The sequence below is a fragment of the Erythrolamprus reginae genome, chromosome 2, assembly GCF_031021105.1.
Source record: "Erythrolamprus reginae isolate rEryReg1 chromosome 2, rEryReg1.hap1, whole genome shotgun sequence".
NCBI lineage: Eukaryota > Metazoa > Chordata > Lepidosauria > Squamata > Dipsadidae > Erythrolamprus > Erythrolamprus reginae.
In genome coordinates, this window is record NC_091951.1 from 24,338,692 (window position 1) to 24,352,206 (window position 13,515).

A 13,515-nucleotide genomic window follows, 5' to 3' on the forward strand; every position below is an offset into this window, starting at 1 on the left:
CTCTCTCCTTCCATCCTTTCTAGCAATACAGTACTCGATGGTTTTAACTCCTTCAAGATCAACCAGAGAGGCTACTACTGCATTGTTGAATTTCCAGTCACAGATGTTGCCTATCTGATTTTGGGGGGCGAGGGGGGGGACGGGCGGGGGCGGGCTTTTCCCTTCTCTACGGATGGCATTTGCCAGATTACATGCTATCAAGCCATTTCCAGACTCTTGAGCCAATACAATCTCGTCTATTGATGTGCATTTAGCTTTTCTTGCCTAAGTGGAAGACCTTTTTTATTTCTTAAGTATATATAATAAAACCTGTAAATGTCTTTGTTGTTCTTTTCTTCCCTTTTTCTAAAGTCTGAGCACCATTGTGCCTACCGTCCCTGTCCTATTGTCCAAATCTACCTGTACCTACTTTGCTTTTATGTTCATATCAAAACCTGTTATCTTGTACATTGGATGGATGGATAGATAGATAGATAGATAGATAGATAGATAGATAGATAGATAGATAGATAGATAGATAGATAGATAGATAATTTATTAGATTTGTATGCCGCCCTCTGTGCAGACTCGGATAGACAGATAGACAGACAGGCAGACCGACAGACGATTCCTCTTTTCTGTGTCTGTCCTTCAAGTACTGAAAGGCTGCTATCATATCACCCATTTTTCTCTCTGTTACCCAATTCCTACAATCCTTCATTGTATGTTTTACCCTCCACTCCCTTAAATGTCTTTGTTCTTCTACTCTGTGGTCTTTCTACAGACCAAACATCTTTTTTATATCCTGGTGACCAAAACAAGATGCAGTATCCAAAGTGTAGTCTTACAGGACCAGGAAGAGGTTGGACACTTTAGTTGCTGTTTCTAAGTTTATTAGATCAAGCTGTAGCGTAGTTCACAAACCTGAGCCCTGCGCCCAGGTGTAAGTGCCTCGCCTAGAAGTGCAAACTGACAGCTCTTTAAGTCTGAAGTCTTGTTGAAGTGACGTTTGTGGGTTAGTTTCTGAATGTTTTGTTACCAGGCTGTAACATCTTCAGTGGAGTTTCATTTCATTTCATTTCATTTATTGGATTTATATGCCGCCCCTCTCCGAAAACTCGGGGCGGCATATAAATCCAATAAATGAGTTTAGGGAATCTATTCAATGACTCCTAGGGAATTGGGGAACTTATGGGCTTTGATAGACAAAAATTTTAAAGATTCATCTAATTCAGCGTTTCCCAACCGGTGTGCCGCGGCGAGAGGCGGCGGAGGAGAGTGGGCGGATCGGGCGGGCAATGGGACAGGGGGGAGAAGCCAGGGGCGCGTTTGGCCGGAGGCACCGTGGGGAGGCAGGGGCAGCCGCGGCTCCCTTTACTCCTACTGCCGCACCTCCCTGCCCCTGCCTCCCCACGGTGCCTCCGGCCAAACGCGCCCATGGCTTCTCCGCCCTGCCCCATTGCCCGCCCACTCTCCTCCGCCGCCGCCTCCTGCCTTGGGGCGAGCAATCCGGGAGTCCGGGACTGTGTGGCTTTGCGCCATGAAGAGAAAACGGCCGACTTTTCCCTGCTGCCGTTTTCTCTTCATGGCGCAAAGCCACAGTCCCGGACTCCCGGATTGCTCGCCCCAAGGCAGGAGGCGGCAGCGGAGGAGAGTGGGCGGGCAATGGGGCAGGGCGGAGAAGCCAGGGGCGCGTTTGGCCGGAGGCACCGTGGGGAGGAAGGGGCAGGGAGGTGCGGCAGTAGGAGTAAAGGGAGCTGCGGCTGCCCCTGCCTCCCCACGGTGGCAATAGCAGTGGCTGAGGCTTTCACTTGTGGCATCGGGAGTGCTAATAGCGGCGGCGGCGGGAATAGCGGGGGGGGGGCTCCTGCAAGTGGAAGCCTCAGCCCTGGAGCCCCCTCGCGCCCATGGCTTCTCGTCGATGCCTCTGCCTGCCCGATCCGCGGGAGTGCTAATAGCGGTGGCGGCGGCGGGAATAGCGGGGGGGGCTCCTGCCCGCCGCTGCTATTAGCACTCCAGCGGATCGGGCAGGCAGAGACATCGATGAGAAGCCATGGGCGCGAGGGGGCTCCAGGGCTGAGGCTTCCACTTGTGGCTGTCCCCGCCCGCCCGATCCTTCCTTCTCTCCGGATTTTTTGGGGTGCGGCTTCTTCCACAGCGGTGGCTGCAGCGGCGCTGGCGATCCGGCCGCTAGCCGCTCCAAGCGCTGTGGGAACGCCCACCCCTCTCACAGTCCCGTCCCGGCTGTCAGTAAAGGGGCTGCTTGCTTGAAACATTCAAACTAAGGGAAACCTTCGCTGGCCTCCACAGAGAAGAAAGGAAGAGAGAGAACAAGAGAGAGCAACAGAGAGAGAGAGAGAGTGAGAAAGAACAAGAGAGAGAAAGCATGAAAGAGAGAGAAAGAAAATAAGAGAGAACAAGAGAGAGAGAGACTAAGAGAGAGAGAAAGAGAGAGAGAGAGAAAATAAGAGAATGAGAGAGAGCAACAGAGAGAGAGAAAGAACAAGAAAAAGCACGAGAGAAGAAAAGCAAGAGAGAAAAAGAGAGATAGCAAGAGATACTGAAAGAAAGCAAGAGAGAGAGAGAAAAAAAGAAAGCAAGAGAGACAGGAAGAGGAAAGGAGAGAGAGAGAGAAATGAGAACAAAAGGGGGAGGAGAAATGAGAAAATGATTGAGGCAGAGAATGAGAGGAGAGAGAAACAAGAGAGAGAGAGAGGTGATTCTTGAAGCATATGGTAAAAAGCACCCAAATAATAAGAAAAAACCCCCAGCCCTCACCTGTTTTTGAAAAGAATAAAAGAAAATTAAACCCCAGCCCTCACCTGGTTTTGGAAATGGTTGGAGTGTGCATACATACACACACATAAGGGGGGGGGAGAGAGACAGGGATGGAAAAAGAGAAGTGAAAGGGAGAAGGAATGAGGGAAAAAGGGAGGAAGAGGGAGAAATGAGAAACATGAGAGAGAAAAGGGAGAAAGACAGAAGTACCCATAAATGAGACAGTGGTATAAATTTCAGGAGGGATGATTGATGATTGACTGTATTTATAAGGGGATGTTACATGGGATTATATATATGAGGGGGTTATTTATTTATGTATGTATGTATGTATGTATGTATGTATGTATGTATGTATGTATGTATGTATGTATGTATGTATTTATGTATTTATTTATTTATTTATTAGATTTGTGTCATTTTGGTTGGTGGTGTGCCCCAGGATTTTGTAAATGTAAAAAGTGTGCCGCGGCTCAAAAAAGGTTGAAAATCACTGATCTAATTGGCTTGACCCAAGGTGGATGCCCCAATTGTTCTGGGGAAAAAAGGTGGGTCCCTTCATTTGTGGGTAGACTATAGAGGGCTAAATGGTATATCTATGTTCGAAATGCTTACCTGCTGCCCCTAACGAAGAATATGGTAGCAGACCTGGAGAAAGGGAACTTTTTTTTATCAAACTGGACTATAAGGTCCAATATATTTATGGATACTCAATATATGTAAATTTCTTTCTATCTTCTTCATGCACATATTTTCTTCTATTTAAAAGTAGTCTCCTGCTGGAAAAGGGGGCTGGACTGGATGACCTCGAAAATACCTTCCAACTGTTCTTCCGCAATTCTAGTTGCTTCTCTGCTTCCACGCCGTGGAGGGAACAAAACAGCCAGAGTTGCTCCCCTCAAGTCACCTACCAACGGATGTTTCGATCCTTGGAAGAGGCGAGAGCGCCTCTCTGCACCACACTCTCCGCTCGGTTTCCTTTCCGGAAAAAGGAAGTTTCTCTCCTTCTCTCCTTTCTAGCAATACAGTACTCGATGGTTTTAACTCCTTCAAGATCAACCAGAGAGGCTGCTACTACATTGTTGAATTTCCAGTCACAGATTTTGCCTATCTGATTTGGGGGGCGGGGGGGGGCAGGCTTTTCCCTTCTCTACGGATGGCAATTGCCAGATCGTCTCACCGATTACATGCTATCAAGCCATTTTCAGACTCTTGAGCCAATACAATCTCATCTATTGATGTGAATTTAGCTTTTCTTGCCTAAGTGGAAGACCTTTTTTATTTGTTAAGTATATATAATAAAACCTGTAAATGTCTTTGTTCTTTTCTTCCCTTTTTCTAAAGTCTGAGCACCATTGTGCCTACCGTCCCTGTCCTATTGTCCAAATCTACCTGTACCTACTTTGCTTTTATGTTCATATCAAAACCTGTTATCTTGTACATTGGATGGATGGATGGATGGAAAGATAGATAATTTATTAGATTGTATGCCGCCCCGCTGTGCAGGCTCAGATAGATTGACAGATAGACAGACAGACAGATGATTCCTCTTTTCTGTGACTGTCCTTCAAGTACTGAAAGACTGGTATCATATCACCCATTTTTCTCTCTGTTACCCAATTCCTACAATCCTTCATTGTATGTTTTACCCTCCACTCGCTTAAATGTCTTTGTTCTTCTCCTCTGTGGTCTTTCTACAGACCAAACATATTTTTTATATCCTGGTGACCAAAACGAGATGCAGTATCCAAAGTGCAGTCTTACAGGACCAGGAAGAGGTTGGACACTTTAGTTGCTGTTTCTAAGTTTATTAGATCAAGCTGTAGCGTAGTTCACACACCTGAGCCCTGCGCCCAGGTGTAAGTGCCTCGCCTAAAAGTGCAAACTTGTTGAAGTGAAGTTGGTGGGTTAGTTTCTGAATGTTTTGTTATCAGGCTGTAACATCTTCAGTGAAGTTTAGGGAATCTATTCAATGACTCCTAGGGAATTGGGGGACTTAAAGATTCATCTAATTGGCTTGGCCCAAGGTGGATGCCCCAATAGTTCTGGGGGAAAAAGATGGGTCCCTTCATTTGTGGGTAGACTATAGAGGGCTAAATGGTATATCTATGTTCGAAATGCTTACCTGCTGCCCCTAATGAAGAATATGGTAGCACACCTGGAGAAAGGGATTTTTTAAAATCAAACTGGACTATAAGAAGCATATTACACAAACAGAATTAAAGAGGGGGATGATTGAAAAACAGTGTTTAATTGTCCTTGATTGTAACAGGCTTTTGACCTCTATTTGCCCAAAGTCATTAAATGAATTACTGTGGACATTAATTGAGACACCACCTGACTGCTAGTAATTTTATTTCTCTTTTCCATGGTGGATTACCATCAGCAGGTAAGCATCACAGGGACAAAATCATTGTACCCAACTAGTGGATTACTACTCAGAAGGATGTGAAGAATCGTGGAGAAAAAACAAATTCTGTTCTGGGAGGTCCCCTTCCTCTGTGCGTGATGGTGGAGTTTGGAATTATGAGTGAACACAAATGAATCCCTTTGTGAGCCTGAGCTCTTCCCAAGAAGCTGCCACATGGAGCACAGCCACTTCTTAAAAGCCCTCTCAACACTGGACTCTTTTGGGAAAATGGATCGGCAACAGAGGTTTATAATTTTTGGGAAAAGACACAATTGGTTGTTTTATTTTTCTTAAACAAAATCTTAGAAAAAATGTTATTAGTAAGAATCAAACGGGGGCGGAGCCAACTGAGGAACAGAACGGACGGTGTGGAGCCGAGCTCCGCCAAACACCACCGTTTTTCAGGTTCTCTTTGGTCCTACGGGATCCCAGACTCTGCGAAAAAGGGTCTGGCGTGAAGGGGATACCGTTAGCACGATTTGAGGCGGCAGCCCGATCGGCGGAGCGGACATTCCCCCCTACGACTGAGTGCCTGCAAGCTAGGAGCGTCATGGCGGCCTAGAGTGTTCCCAGCTGGAGGTGACTAAACGAACGCTAGCAACGGCGACCGAGGCAGAGGAGTTGACTATTAACATACCGGAGTCGGATTGAAAGTGAGATCCATGAACTTAGCTTCTTTTTTCCTCATATACGGGCTAGCGTCGCTTGAGCTAAAAACCGGATAAGCAGTGACAAGGGAAGGAGGAGGGAGGAATTGACATCTTCCTCCTTCCGGCTGGCGGCGAACGTTTGTTTGTGAGTCATACTATTTATTCAAGAAAACTATCAACAACAACTTTTAAAGCGTATAACATATACCAAGAAGACCTGACGTCCCGCGAGGAAATATAAATCTTCGAATGAATGAACTTTTTCTCTCCTAAATGGTTAAACTTGGAATCTTCAAAAGAGGACTCAACGGGACAGCGTGATTCATCTACTTCCTGGTTCCTGTTTCTTCTCTGGCTCTCTGATCTTTGATTTGTTGCTGCGTCACATTAGAGCGAGTTGGGGGAGCGTCGGCTTTTCTAATTTTCAATTTACTTTGTCTACGGGGGACAGCGATCGGAGGCACCTCTTTCGTCTGATATCGGGAGGGGTAGGTCGCAGGAGGGGATATAAGCGGCTGGAGAACACCCTAGAGACTTCTACCTCCAAAGACTATCATCTTTGATCTAACTTGGTTTTATTAACTGTCCATTCACCGCCCTGTTAGATCAGCGGGAAGAAGAGGAATCGACTCTTAAGATCTTTGCATAGCCCGGTCAGACATTGCGATCTTAAAAACCTTTACATAACCACTGGAGATAAATAAATCAGCGTGATCTGAAGATATGAAGAGAGATCTGACCTACTGACTAACTTATTCAGCGAAATAACGAACCCAAAAAACATCAGCGTGCGACACCACTGAAACTCTACCCGAACTCCATGAATTAGGGTTTGAAGATTCAGAAGGGTTTGATACTCCATTTAATTGTTTAACTGCACACTAAATAATTCTTATGCTCTACTGTCTCGCAAATTTCTAATCTCTATTAATAGTTGATAATTTACACAAGGTCTCTGTATTATACCAAGTTTGAATCCCTCTACTCTATATCGTCATTATCTATATTAAATAATTAATACCTTAATCAACTCTAATGTAATGAATTTATATGAATGAATTTATTGACCTTACTATTTAATTTAATATAATATATTTAATATAACAAGACATTAACTATTATTAATTTTCTGTATATATTAATTGACAATTATTGTCTTTCTGTAAAAACAACTTAGCTATAGGATATTTGAATACACTACTAACTTTGCAAGTACTAACTCTAAACTATAAAACTAGTACTGGTTATTAATAGAAATAGAACAATAGAAATAGAAATATAAGATAAGATATACTTGCTGCAATATTCTGAATTAATCTATATATATTACTCTGTCTTTGTTAATTTGTTACCGGTCAATAGTAAACGACACCTTACTTAGAAGTTTACTATAATTAAGATAAGGCAATATTTTCTTTGTAATAGTTATATACTTTGTTTAATCTATATATATTTACTTAACAACTAATTAATATACAACCTGTCTGAACACATTCCTTACTATTGAGTTCAACAGGAATTGATATCCTAACTACACATTACTTAAAATATATTGTTTTACTTTATCGATACTAAACTCTGGATCAGACCATCAAACAACTGTACCAGTGGGCAAATTGGTGGTCAGCTGTAAAAATGACAAGCCTTTCTAATTTGTCTAGGCTAGGATCAGGGAAAAAATCAATCACCCATTCTACATCAGCCATACCAAGTCCCTCTACTCAGAGATCTCTCGACGATATGTTACCTAGAGAGAGGTCTAATTCCTATAAAGATCTTCAAGCTACGCTGCTTCAAATGCAGGAGCTAATGCTGAAAAACCATCAGGATATTAAAAAAGAACTAGGCGAGGTGAGGAGCGATACATCCGAATTAAAAGAGTGGATGCAAAACATGGACAAAAAGCACGAGGCTTTTCAACAACAAATGACTAAACAAGAACAGAGGATACAGGTCTTAGAAGACAAAATAGACCAAGAGCACAAACAAATGGAAGACCTGACAGATAAATTAATCCACGCCAACAAAGATTTAGAGAACACAGTAATTCAATTAGAGAGCGAAAAAGCTAACCAATATCTTAGATTTCAAAATCTCAGGGAGGAAAAAAGTGAAGACCTACCAGACATTATGGCCGATATCCTTTCAAAGGCTCTGGGCATTGAAAAGGATACAATGCTAAATGAAATCGATGAAGCCTACCGTATAAACACTAACTACGCTAGACGCCATAACCTCCCCAAAGAAGTACACATCAAATTTATCAAAAAATCAGTCAGGGATGAAATCCTTCACAGAGCCCGGGAAGATCCTATAGAACACAAGGGGAGACAATTGGTAATATTAAAACAAGTCCCAAAACACGTCAGAGACCTACGTAGGCCATACACCTTTCTGTCAGCAAAACTGACCAGACACAATATAAACTTTAGATGGCTAGTCCCAGAGGGTATGCTTGTGACCTGGCAAGATAGAAAATTAAAAATAGATTCTGTCGAAAAAGCTGAAGAATTTTTCGACAAAAATTTCTCTACCGACCGAACTTCTGAAACACAAGACGATACCGGAACAACGACCCTCCCTTCCACTAGTGTACAACCTATAGAACAGAGCCCAACAAGTTTAGATAGAACTCAGGCTACTGATAAACTAACTTTAGGCAACAATGGCTATACAGGATACCCAAAAGAAACTAGAAGTACAAGGGCAACAAGACCCAAGTACAGATAACTTAAATTCGGCACAAGAAAAACTAAACAAAGGAATTGAACTATACTCAATTAATATAAATGGCCTAAATGCACCAAAAAAAAGAAGCCAAACTTTAAATAAAATTGCTAAATTAAACTTTGACATTATTGCAATGCAAGAAGTCCACATTAAAAATAAATTTGAGCACCTAGTAAAAAGAAATAAACTTGGGAATCTGTTTACGTCACTTGTCGGGGGGAAAAAGAGAGGTGTAATATGCTATATCAATCCTAATATTCAAGCTAAATTAAAATATAAAGATAGAGAAGGTAGAATTTTAATCTTAGAACTTACTATAGAAAAGGACAAAATAACTTTAATAAATATTTATGCCCCGAATGAAGGCCAAGAAAAATTTTATAAAAAACTATTAATTACCATCAGAGAACATTCCACTGACAATATTTGCTTATTAGGTGACTTTAATGGTATAACAAACAATGAAATGGACTATAAGAATGACAAAAAGACCAAACAAAAGAAAAGAATATTACCTAAAACCTTTTTTGATCTAATTAAAGAACTAAAATTGAAAGATAGCTGGAGGGACAGAAACCCCAAACTTAAAAAATTTACCTTTTATTCTGATAGGCATCAATCTTGGTCAAGATTGGATATGGTCTGGACAACAACAGAAATTAACACCAAAATTCACTCGATAGATATAGAACCTAATTATATTTCAGACCATAGTGCGCTCAAAGTTACTTGGAAAGGAAATAAACAGAGTTGTAGATGGTCGCTTCAAAAATCCATTTTAAGCCAGGAAGACTTTAAGCAAAAATTCAAAACTGAAATGAATTATTTCTTCCAAGAAAATCCAAAAGATAACACTAGCCTTCAAAATGTTTGGGATACAGCCAAAGCTGTTATTAGAGGGATAGCTATTTCATCCATGGCTAAAGAATTTAAACAAAAAAAACAGAAGTTAGTTAATTTAGAAGAAGAGTATAGGGCCTTGGAAGAAGAACTTCAGAACTTCCCCCTTAAAAAAGAAATCAAACAAAGTATGCTACAAATTAAACACCAACTAAACTTAATTGACCAACAAAACTGGGCACAACAAATAAAAAGAACTAGCCAACACAATTTCGAGAATGCCAACAAACCTAGCAAATGGCTAGCCAATAAGCTCAGGAAGCAAAATGAAAAGAAACTTATAAATTGTCTAAAAAACAAAAACGGGGAACCATGCCATGACTTGGAAAGGAAAAAAACGATTGCTAGCGATTTCTATAGTAAACTTTATGAATTTTCTGAAACTATACAAAACAATACTCAAGACACAAAAATCCAAGAAACCCTAGAGCAGGCTAAATTACCTAAAGTACCACAAGAAATGGTCAATACAATCAATAAACCGATCACTGAAACAGAATTAAAGGAAGCAATAAAAAGTCAAAAAAACAACAAAGCACCAGGTCCGGATGGACTCCCCACAGAACTCTATAAAGATCTTCCTAAGGAAATGGAAAAAGCCCTTTTAGAGACGTTAAATGAAGCTCTAGATAGAGGCAAAATCCCAATTTCATGGACAGAAGCAAATCTAGCGTTAATTCCAAAAAAAGATACAGACCCTACAGATATAGCTAATTATCGCCCGATCTCTCTCTTAAATGCCGATTACAAAATCTTCACCTCTATCTTAGCGAACAGAATCAAAGGTTTTCTAAATTATTTTATACATCCAGATCAAAACGGTTTTCTCCCCGGGAGACAGCTAAAGAATAACATTAGAATTGTGCTAGACACGCTCGAATACTACGAAGCCCATAATGAGAAACAAGTGGCGTTAATATTTCTTGATGCCCAGAAGGCTTTCGACAATGTGTCTTGGAAATTTATGATAAAGCAGCTTGAGTTTATGGAATTTGGCCCCAAATTTATTAACGCAATAAAAGCTATTTACTCTGCCCAATCGGCCTATATAATTCTCAATGGAGATACATCATCCAAAATCTCTTTATACAAAGGCACAAGACAAGGTTGTCCACTGTCCCCTTTATTATTCATTTTAACCCTTGAAGTACTAACGAGAATAATTAGAGACAAGGAAGACATATGGGGTCTAAATTGTAAGAAAGAAATCTATAAACTCCAAGCTTTCGCAGACGACTTGGTATTCATCTTAGAAGATCCTTTAAAATCAGGTCCTAAATTATTAGAAGTTCTGGAAGAATATGGTACAGTGGCAGGCCTCAAAATAAACAAAACTAAAACCCAAATTTTAACAAAAAACATGCGACAAGCACAAAAAGATATCTTATCTGCTAAAATGGATATTCAAATTGTCACAAGAATTAAATACCTCGGCATCAATTTGACAAATAGAGTGTCAAGCTTAAAATCAAACAACTACGATATATTACTGGACAAGATAAATAAAGACTTGTCAAAATGGAGGAATTTACAACTATCCCTCCTTGGGAGAATCGCAGCCATTAAAATGAACACTCTGCCTAAAATATTGTTTTTATTTCAAACTATCCCTATACAATTAAAACAGGAATTTTTTACCAATTTGACTAAATTAACTAACAATTTTATCTGGCAAAACAAACGGCCCCGAATCCGACTAAAATACCTACAAGGAAAGAAAGAAGAGGGCGGCCTGGCTCTTCCAAATTGGAAGGACTACTATACTGCTGCATCGCTAGATTGGACAAGAGACTGGATGAGTCTAACAAACACTAGACTTCTTAAATTAGAAGGCCATGACCTCCATGCAGGGTGGCATTACTATCTCTGGGACGAAAAGCCGTCAACCCACAAATACTTCTCCAATCACCTGATTAGAAAATCGTTAATTGGCACTTGGAAAAAAACTAAAACTAAATTATACAAAGGAATTCCCATGTGGTATGCCCCTTTAGAAGCCTATGTACATCCTAATTTACATAAGAGAAATAATATAATAAGATATAAAGACATTTTAAACCCAAACGGGACAATTAAAACAAGACTAGAACTTGAAAATTTGGGCCAAAAAGTGGAATGGTGGGAATACCTTCAGATTCAGACTAAATTTAACAAAGACAAAAAAAATTCCGGGATTACCAAAAATGCTCTGTTAGATAAGCTATGTATAGGCCCCCAAGATAAGATAATCAAAAACTTTTATGGCTATTTAAATTACAATGACTTGGACACCTTTAACAAAAAATCCAATGTTAAGAAATGGAACCTTGACCTTAAAAAAGAGATAAAAGAGGAGGAATGGCAAACACTCTGGACTAAGAACTATAAACTGACTATTGCCACCTCTTATAAAGAAAACCTGGTCAAAATGTTTTACCGTTGGCATATTACCCCAATTAAATTAACCAAAGTAAACAACAAACTTTCACCAAACTGTTGGAAATGTCAACAAGAACTGGGTACCTACTTTCATTTATGGTGGGAATGCAACAAAGCCAAAACTTATTGGGATAAGATTGGAATTTGGATTGAAGAAATATTAAATTTAACGCTTGACAAAACCCCTGAATGTTTTTTACTAGGTATAATCAGGCAAAAATTGTCGAAACCCCAAGCACACCTAATCATCCACTTAACTACCGCAGCAAGATTAACATATGCGCAGTGGTGGAAGAATGAAGACCCACCCCCTAATGAAGCAATAATTAGAAAAATAATGTACTGCGCAGAAATGTCGAAACTGACTCTATTAGTCAGGAACGAACCGTTAGATACGTTTAACAATTGTTGGGACCCTCTCTATAAATGGCTACGAAATAACAGAGAAACAAATAGGCTTTAAGAAGGTAAAAACCTAAAAAAAAAATAAAAAAATATGAACTGTTACAAATCCGGTATAAAGTATTCCATTATCTAATATTATTACACGAGACTGTATATGTATTTAACTATGTAAACTTATCATTATTATTTTCTAACTTCTTAACAATATATGCAAACGCAACTCTGGCTTCTAACACTCTTGACAACCTATTCGAAATATGTTACTGAGCAAAAATATCCTGATCTAATTTTCGTTTTCAACTCAACTCCCTTGCTTATTCGCCGATATTGTTATTAGTTTTGTTTTTGTTTGATTGTTTATTTTCTGTTTTTTGTCTTTTTCTTTTATATGTGTTATGCTCCGCAATGTACCATATGTTGTATATATGATGTATATGTCTACATTTTAATAATAAAAAATTTAAAAAAAAAAAAAAAAGTAAGAATCAAACAAAGATATTTCATCTGGAAGAGATCAGAGACAATAATTATGGTGACATGTGTTAAATAAGCCATTCTAGACTTAAGTTAAATGTAAAATTAGACTGTTAATGTTTTGCTGTTTTAACATTGCTTCTGGTTCACCCGTTAACTAGTTTGTCTTTCTATGTAGTAGAGTGGTAGATAAAGGTGAAATTGGTTGTAAACTGAGGTAAAACTTCAGAAATTTTGGGCCTGCTTCCGAAGGGGAAGAAAATGATATTGATCCAATATATTTATGGATACTAAATATATGTCAATTTCTTTCTATCTTCTTCATGCAGATTTTTTCTTCTATTTAAAAGTAGTTTAACCTTTTTTTGTTTTTAAAAGAAATTTGAGTTTGTAATTTAAATTAATTTTTTGAATGAAACATTTCTTTTTCCAAAAATTGCCTCCAAACCTTCCTACCTTGCCCCAAATTGCTCCAAAAATCGCCACTCCAAAAAACTTCCTATATTGCTCCAAATTGCTTCTAAAATAGCCCATCCAGCCGCTTCCTATGCCACCCAGATCGAGGTCCTAAAGAAGGCAAATGGAGTGAAGAAATGCAGCAAGGGGAAATGAGGCATTTTGACAGGAGAGGGGACTTTGGAAGATTTTGGAAGTGATTTGGGGTGGCTTAGGAAGTTTTTGGCAGAATGATTTTGGGGGCAATTTGGAGTGGTGTAGAAACCTTTTAGGGGAGCAATTTTGGAGGCAATTTGAGGCAGTGTAGGAAGCTTT